Genomic DNA, 8449 nt, shown 5'->3' with positions numbered 1-8449 from the left:
GTGGGGCTGCTGAAGTGGACATTTCTGTGAACACTGCAAAGTGGGTGGTGGGAAGGTCTTCCAGAACTCCTGGGAGGGACACGGGTCTTTTTTATCTCTGTCTCTTGACAGCATTTGATCCAACTTCAGTGATTAAGGAGGTGTTGATCTTGGGGTGTGACTTGACGGCCTCTGCTGATCTCAACTATCCACAACTAATATACTTTACCTGCGCCCATGAGCTCAGCCTTGCCTTAATCTTAGGACCTCTCTCAACCTCTGTCGGGAGAGATTCACAGAGTTCAGCATCAGGCCATGTTTCTTTCTATGTGGTTGGGCTTAACCTGGAGTCTGACTTTTTGTGACTTTTTTATTTCTGACTACTCTGCCACAAGTCTTGGGGTCATTCTCAACTCCTCTATTCTCTTACTCCACTAGTTGATCTTTAGAAAATCCTGAAGACTCTTGATTGAAAATAAGTAGAGACTCTAACTGTGGGTTGCCAGCTCTAACTACTAACGCTGCTGCTACAAGTTATCAGCATCCCTCAGGTAGATAAATGAATGTCCACCTCACTGCTCTTCCTGCCCCTACTCGGGTCTCTTTATAGTCCATCCTCCAAAGAGCAACCAGAAAGAGACTGAAGTGTGTAGTTGTGTCATGTCACAACTCTACTTTGAAAATGTTCAACTGGCTCCCATCTCATTCAACCAGTCTTTCATGATCTGGCTTCCTTTACCCCTCTGGCTTCTCCACCCGTGTGCCCCAGCTGTACAGACCTCTGTGCTCTTCCTAAAACATGCCAAGAACCCTTCTGCCTCAGACCCTTGGTGCTTTCTGTGGATTCAATGCCACCTTTTCAGTGAGGTCTTCCCAGAACTTCCCCCTCCCACTTTGCCAGCTTTCCTTATCCTTTCTCCTTATTTTTTGTTCTCCAAAGCTCTTACCACCACTAGTAAAACAGCACACTTGTTTTACTTATTTATTTACTGCCTACCTCTCCCACCTGAGTACAGGCTCCATGAGATCAGGGGGTTTTGCCCATTTTATTCTATACTTTTCCTGGCACCTAGGAAAAATCCTAGCACATACTGGCTGCTCAGGGCATGTTGAGTGAATGACTGATGTGATACTAGATGGGGGGATCATCATTAGGGAGGACATTCAACCAATAGGGGGCTGGTCTATTATGATCTGTTTTTGAGAACATTAAAACTATGGCATTGTGTAGCATTTGCTGGGTTAAATTCAAATGTTAGATTATTTTTTAAAAACTACTCAATTATGTTTGACTTCCCTAGTGGCTCAGACGGTAAAGCATCTGCCTACAATGTGGGAGACCTGGGTTCGATCCTTGGTTTGGGAAGATCCTCTGGAGAAGGAAATGGCAACCCACTCAAGTACTCTTGCCTGGAAAACCCCATGTTCGGAGGAGCATGGTAGCTTACAGTCCATGGGTCGCAAAGAGTCAGACACAACTGAGCGACTTCACTTTCTTTCCTTCTTTCAATTATGTTTACTGACTTCTCTGGTAGCTCAGCTGGTAAGGAATCCACCTGAAATGCAGGAGACCTGGGTTTGATTCCTGGGTTTGGAAGATCCCCTAGAGAAGGGAACAGCTACCCACTCCAGTATTCTGGCCTGTAGAATTCCATGGGGTCACCAAGAGTCCAGTATTCTGGCCTGGAGAATTCCATGGGGTCACAAAGAATTGCATGGAGTCTATGGGGTCACAGAGTTGGACACGACTGAGCGACTTTCACTTTCATGTTCACTGGCATTTACAATGTTTAGATATTTGCTAGGCCACAGTTTTTTGTACATACTACTAAGCTGTGTTTCTCATTTATTAGAATATTTAAAGAAATTCATAATAATGAATAAAAAAATTTCTAATATTTCACTTTCAAGTCCTAAAAATTAATATTTTTTGGAAAATCTAGAGACACTATAATGAGTGAGGATACAAAAAAGTTAGTGAGATCTGTTTTGAAACTTCACCTAGGGTTAGACCTGTTCCTGGAGGACAAATGATGGTCTCCATGAGGCATCGGTTTCCACAGTAAGCATAGATATTTACTAAATGTCACAGGCTAAAGAAGCCACAGAAAGTTGCTTTTTGTTTTTCTTGAAATCATGGGAGCATGATTTCAACTTCATTTAAAAAATAATTTTACTTTGTCTTGCTTGATAATTCAGCTCATATGCTCATGGGGGCTTAAAAGAATGTGGCAATCTGAGCTACTGTTTGGTTGTAGAATCAGCAGTTTCTTAACTGCTCTGAGGCTGAAAGTGCCCAGGGCCAAATAGCAAGATCTGCAGCTTCTCGTGCCAACTGCATGTTTTCCAGCCCAGACCAGTTTAGGTGGAACAAGATGTGATCAAACCATATCAAGTTCTCAAAGAACAGTGACTGCTTTCTTAAGAATAAATTATTCTTTATCACTATGTTGGAGACAATTGTGTCTGCAGCAGATGCCCTCTGGTCCTGGGGACTGGCAAGCAAAGAGAAAGCATGAATGAAAATCATCAAGCACATGCTTAACTTCTTGCTTCAATCCAAATCAAAATGGAAGCCTCTTTGGCTTCTCCTAGCAGGAACCAAAGTTGTCCTTTGAAGCCAGGGCAAAGCCTGCAAAGAGTTCACAACTTTTATACTTTAGCCAGTGTGATCAACAATGGTCATGCTCTATTCCACTCACATTTTAGTATGTGGCTAGAGGAGAGGAGAATTAAAATTAAATTTTAATTTTAGATTAAATGGACCACTCATTTTGATGTAACAAACATTTTTGTATGTGACCTGTGATATTATGATTTGTAATAAGAAATGTATATTTTTGTCTCTGTCCCTGTTTCTGGCACAGAGCTCCTAAAACCCTTGAAATTTCCTAAGAGTGATAAAGTTGCTTTGATATTCATAACAATTCTCTTTTGATTTGCATTTGTGTTAAGAAGATGACTTCTGAAAGCACCTAAGGATGGGAGCTGGTTTCTAGGGGAACAAACCATCCACATGATTGGAGAGTCAGAACTTTCGGTCTCATCCCATTTCTGAGGAAGGGACAGAGCCCAAATTCATCATGACTATGTAATGACTATGTTTGACTCTGTAATTAACTACGACTATGTAACGAAGCCTCCATAAAAATCCCAAAGCATGAAGTTTGGAGAGCTTCTAGTTGGGTGAACCAAAATGCTTCCATGTGCCACATGCCCAGCCCCAAACTCCATGAGGACAGAAGCCCCTTTGTCTGAGACCTCACCTTGGAAACCCTTCATTCATAGTCGGTCAGAAGAACAGATACTGTAACAGAGCAGGATGCGCAAAGCTCTTAGCAGGCAGCCATTGCTGTGCCTCCTCTGCTCCCTGTTACTAGGCAACAGGTCTTGCTCAGCCATTGCTCAGTGCCTCAGTGCCTCAGTGGGCCCTGCCCACAAGCAACCAACTGTCAGCAAGCGACTGTTAATTGTCCTGCTCAACAGTTGTTCAGCACCACAGTGGGCCCTGCCCACTGGTAACTGTCAGTGGGAGGCCACTGGGGGGAAGTGACTGAGTCAAGGGTCAGTGTTGTGGTGGTCATCAGGTGGAGAGTGAGGTTAGAGGCGGATTCAGGCCTTCTCCTGGAGGCCCTCTATCTAACCCAGCCTTGGGTTAGTGAGTAAGCTGGAAAGCCCAGAGAACAGACTGGGGACTATGTCCTGCAGGTCTCCAGAGCCCTCACTAAGGCTCTGCACTAGCCTTGGTCCAGCCCTTGAGGCAGTGGTGAACCTCTCCCCATCCCTGTCTCTGAGACCTAATAGAAGGGGCCTTCTGCCTGGGTCACCATCTGTGAGACCTAGCCTTCCCGTTTGGGTGGCCTGAGGAGACTGAGGGCCAGTTGGGCTGGGGGCCGGGCTCCCTCAGGGATGACAGTTGGGGGCCGGGCTCCCTCAGGGATAACAGTTGGGGGCCGGGCTCCCTCAGGGATGACAGTTGGGGGCCGGGCTCCCTCAAGGATGACACTTGGGGGCCGGGCTCCCTCAGGGATAACAGTTGGGCACGATGTGAGAATCTGGCCCCAAAGGAGCTGCCAACTGAGATCTGCCTCCACTTAGCCAGGACTGGGACCTTGGAGGGCGAAAGTTGTGCCTTGGGACTTTGCCCTCTCTTGTCAGGAAAGAGAATAACATTTATCTGGCAGAGATTTGCGGGAGCATGGTTAGCTGACCATGACCTTACCTCAAGAACAGAGGAGCTGACACCGAGAAGTCTACAACAGTTAACCACGCCCACCCCTCCCCTTTTGCTTTGACAGGGACTTGCAGAAAGCGCTCAGTAACTTTGGGGTTCTTAGGGCTTGAACCACCCATCCCTTTGTATGAATCTGTGATAAGCCTTTCTCTGTTCCAAACTCTAATGTTGATGGGCCTCACTGTGCGTCAGGCACACGGACTTGCAAATTTGCTAACAATACCAACCTAGGCACCTGAAGTGGAGGGCAGCCTCCTGGAGCTGAGCCCTCAACATTGGCATCTGATGCTATCTCTGGGACTGATAGTGTCAGAATTGAGTTGACTTGTAAGACTCCTAGTTGTCGTCTTACCATTGCTTAATGGTGCAACCCCTTCCCCCCGCCAACAAACTCATGAATTGGTTCATCAGAATCTTTATGGTCAGAGAAGAGGAGAATTAAGATTAAATTTTAATTTTAGAGTAAATGAACCACTAATTCCAATGTAACAAATATGCTCTGAGCTGCTAATTAGATGTAAAGGTATATGTAGATGTAAAAGATGTAGGTTATATAGATGCAGGTACTGATATAGATTATGTGGTTTATGTAGATACTGTAGTTGCTGTCAATGACACAGATGTAAATGCATATGTAGCTTCTGTAGATATAAATACAGATGTAGATAGATATCAGTTAGAGATGTAGATGTGCATGACATAGCTGTAAACATGGATGTAGATTAAAAATTTCAACTGTAGCACTATTGATATTTTGGACTGGATAATTCTTTGCTATGAGGGGCTGTCCTAGATGCCAGGGGCCCTCTCTCCCCTACTCTCAAGTTGTGACAATCAGTGATGTTTCTGGATGCTGCCAAATGCCTTTTGGATGCAAGTTACTGGGGTTGCAAACCAGTGATGTAGACAATGTAGATAATTGATATATGCAAATATGGATGTATCAATAGATGATGATAAAAGAGTAGATATAAATTATATAACTCTAAACATAGATGTAGATGATTTTGTACTTTTTAAATTTTTATTTATTTATTTGGCTGTGTCAGGTCTTAATTGTGGCATGTGGAACCTTTGATGCATCATGTGGAGTCTTGTTGTGGCACATTGACTGTCTGGCACATGGGCTCAGTAGTTGTGGGGCACGGGCTTAGCTGCCCTGCAGTCATGTGGAATCTTCACAAACCAGTGATAGAACCCATATCCCCTGAACTGGCAGGCAGATTTTTAACTGCTGAACCACAGGAAAGTCCCTAGGTGACATATTTGATATGGACAATGTAGATGGCATAAATATAAATTTTATGATCTGGGCAGGAAAATGTAGATGCTAATGATGCAGATGACACAGATTAGGTATACGTGATGAGACAGATGTCTAGATAGATTAAAATAAAAATGTTTCTCAATTTGAATTTAAGTTCTTTGAAGGTAATATTCATATCTCCAAAAGCAATTTGAAGCTGTTCATTAATGATCTGTTGATTGGTTAATTAGTTCTATCACTTCAGAGCCACTAAAGTTCTCTTTAGTATTTCATGTATGCTTTCTATTAAGAAAAGATTATCTTCAGGAAAGTTTATAGTAATTTAAAACCCTGAGTTATAAATAAATGTATGTGGGCAGACAGTAAATACATTTAAAAAATATCCTTCATATATTTTTCCCAACATTTTATTATGAAAATTTTCAAACATTCAAAAAACTTGATGCAAATTTACAAGGGGTGTATACCCACCACATTTTATCATTAGCATTTTGTATTTTACCATTAATGCTTACTATGCTTACTTATTTCATGTCTATCCATCTATCCACCACCTACCCACCCATCACCCCATCTTACTTGTTTCTGCATTTCAAGCACATCCTGCACATGTTTTTAATTGATTTCCTAGAAGACTAAATTCCTGAAAACTGCTTTGACTTCATATAATTACATACTATCATTTTACTTGTGATGATCATAGGCCACTTGAGAGTTCTGCAGAATAAATCTTTGTAGTATTGGGAAGGTTGTCATAACGTTTATTAAAAATTTGAAGCTAAAGGGGATATATGTATGTATGTATATGTATCTATATATGTACATGTGTGGCTGAATCCCTTCCACTATTTACCTGAAACTATCACAACATTGTTAATTGCTATCCCCCAATACAAAATTAAAAGTTCAAAAAAAATTGAAGCTGAAATTTAAGCAAGGAAAAGCCCAGAGCTTACTAAGGAGAAACCCTGAGATCAGGGAGGCTGTGGCATTTCTCACACCTCTTTTGGGAGACTTTTCAGACCAAGGGTAAGTAGATTCCTTTCAGGAATGGTTTAGTATAGTGTTGCCTGAAGTGAAGTGAAAGTTGTTCAGTCGTGTCTGATTCTTTGCGACCCCATGGACTATACAGGCCATAGAATTCTCCAAGCCAGAATACTGGAGTGGGTAGCCTTTTCCTTCTCCAGGGGATCTTCCCAACCCAGGTATCAAACCTAGATCTCCCGCATTGCAGGCAGATTCTTTACCAGCTGAGCCACCGGGGAAGTCTAAGAATATTGGAGTAGGTAGCCTATCCCTTCTCCAGGGGACCTTCCCGACCCAGGAATTTAACTGGGGTCTCCTGCATTGCAGGTGGATTCTTTACCAGCTGAGCTACCAGGGAAGCCCAGTATTACCTGAAGGCAGAGAAATTTCCCAGATGATCTATTAAGGTCCTTTGCAACAGAGCTAACTGATTCTGAGATCACTCAGTTTTTAATAAAGGTTAATAATCAGGGTAAAAGAGGGAGAAAAAGGATGAAAATTAGACAGACATCAGACTCAAGCTATCCCTTTATTAATATAAAATCATATGGCAAGGCTCAAATGGCCTTTCGATAAATCTTGGCAGGATATTCATACACCAGACTACAACTGAGTATATGTTTCTGCTTTTACCAATGTCCCAGCATTTCTTTCTAGATATTGCCAGATTGCCAACTCACCACTAGCTGACTCATAGTTTACACTGATACTACCCATAGTCCTAAAGGAATGTGACCTTTTCCCTTGGAGATGAGAAATACTATATCCCCTCAAGATCACATACCGAAATCATCATGTTTAGCAAATGGTAACTCTCTCCAGAAGATCAAAGCTGACAGTTTAGTTCAGATCAGTAGCTCAGTCGTGTCCGACTCTTTGCAACCTCATGGACAGCAGCACACCAGGCTTCCCTGTCCGTCACCAAATCCCAGAGCTTGCTCAAACTCATGCCCATTGAGTCGGTGATGCCATTTAACCATCTCATCCTCTGTTGTCCCCTTCTCCTCCAGTCTTCAATCTTTCCCAGCATCAGGGTCTTTTCCAATGAGTCAGTTCCTCACCTCAGGTGGCCAAAGTATTGGAGCTTCAGCTTCAGCATCAGTCCTTCCAATGAATATTCAGGACTGATTTCCTTTAGGACTGACTGGTTTGATCTCCTTGTAATCCAAGGGACTCTCAAGAGTCTTCTCCAACACCATACTTCAAAAGCATCAATTCTTTGGTGCTCAGCTTTCTTTATGGTCCCAACTCTCACATCCATATATGACTACTGGAAAAACCATAGCTATGATTATACGAACCTTTGTCAGCAAAGTAATTTCTCTGCTTTTTAATATACAGTCTAGGTTTGTCATAACTTTTCTTCCAAGAGGCAAGTGTCTTTTAATTTCATGGCTCTAGTCACCATCTGCAGTGATTTTGGAGCCCAAGAAAATAGTCTCTCACTGTTTCCATTGTTTCCCCATCTATTTGCCATGAAGTGATGGGACCAGATGCCATGATCCATGATCTTTGTTTTTTGAATGTTGAGTTTTAAGCCAACTTTTTCACTCTCCTCTTTCACTTTCATCAAGAGCCTCTTTAGTTCTTCATTTTCTGCCACAAGGGTGGTGTCATCTGCATATCTGAGGTTATTGATATTTCTCCCAGCAATCATGACTCCAGCTTGTGCTTCATCCAGCCCAGCATTTTGCATGATGTACTCAGGATAGAAGTTAAATAAGCAAGATGACAATATACAGCCTTGACGTACTCCTTTCCCAATTTTGAACCAGTCCATTGTTCCATATCTGGTTCTAATTGTTGCTTCTTGACCTGCATACAGATTTCTCAGGAGGCAGGTGAGGTGGTCTGGCATTCCCATCTCTTTAAATTTTCCACAGTTTGTTGTGATTCACACAATCAAAGGCTTTAGGGTAGTCAATGAAGCAGATGTCTTTCTT

The sequence above is a fragment of the Muntiacus reevesi genome, chromosome 2 (genome assembly GCF_963930625.1).
Source record: "Muntiacus reevesi chromosome 2, mMunRee1.1, whole genome shotgun sequence".
NCBI lineage: Eukaryota > Metazoa > Chordata > Mammalia > Artiodactyla > Cervidae > Muntiacus > Muntiacus reevesi.
The sequence above is the reverse complement of the archived record's forward strand: the minus strand, read 5'-3'. Positions refer to the sequence as shown.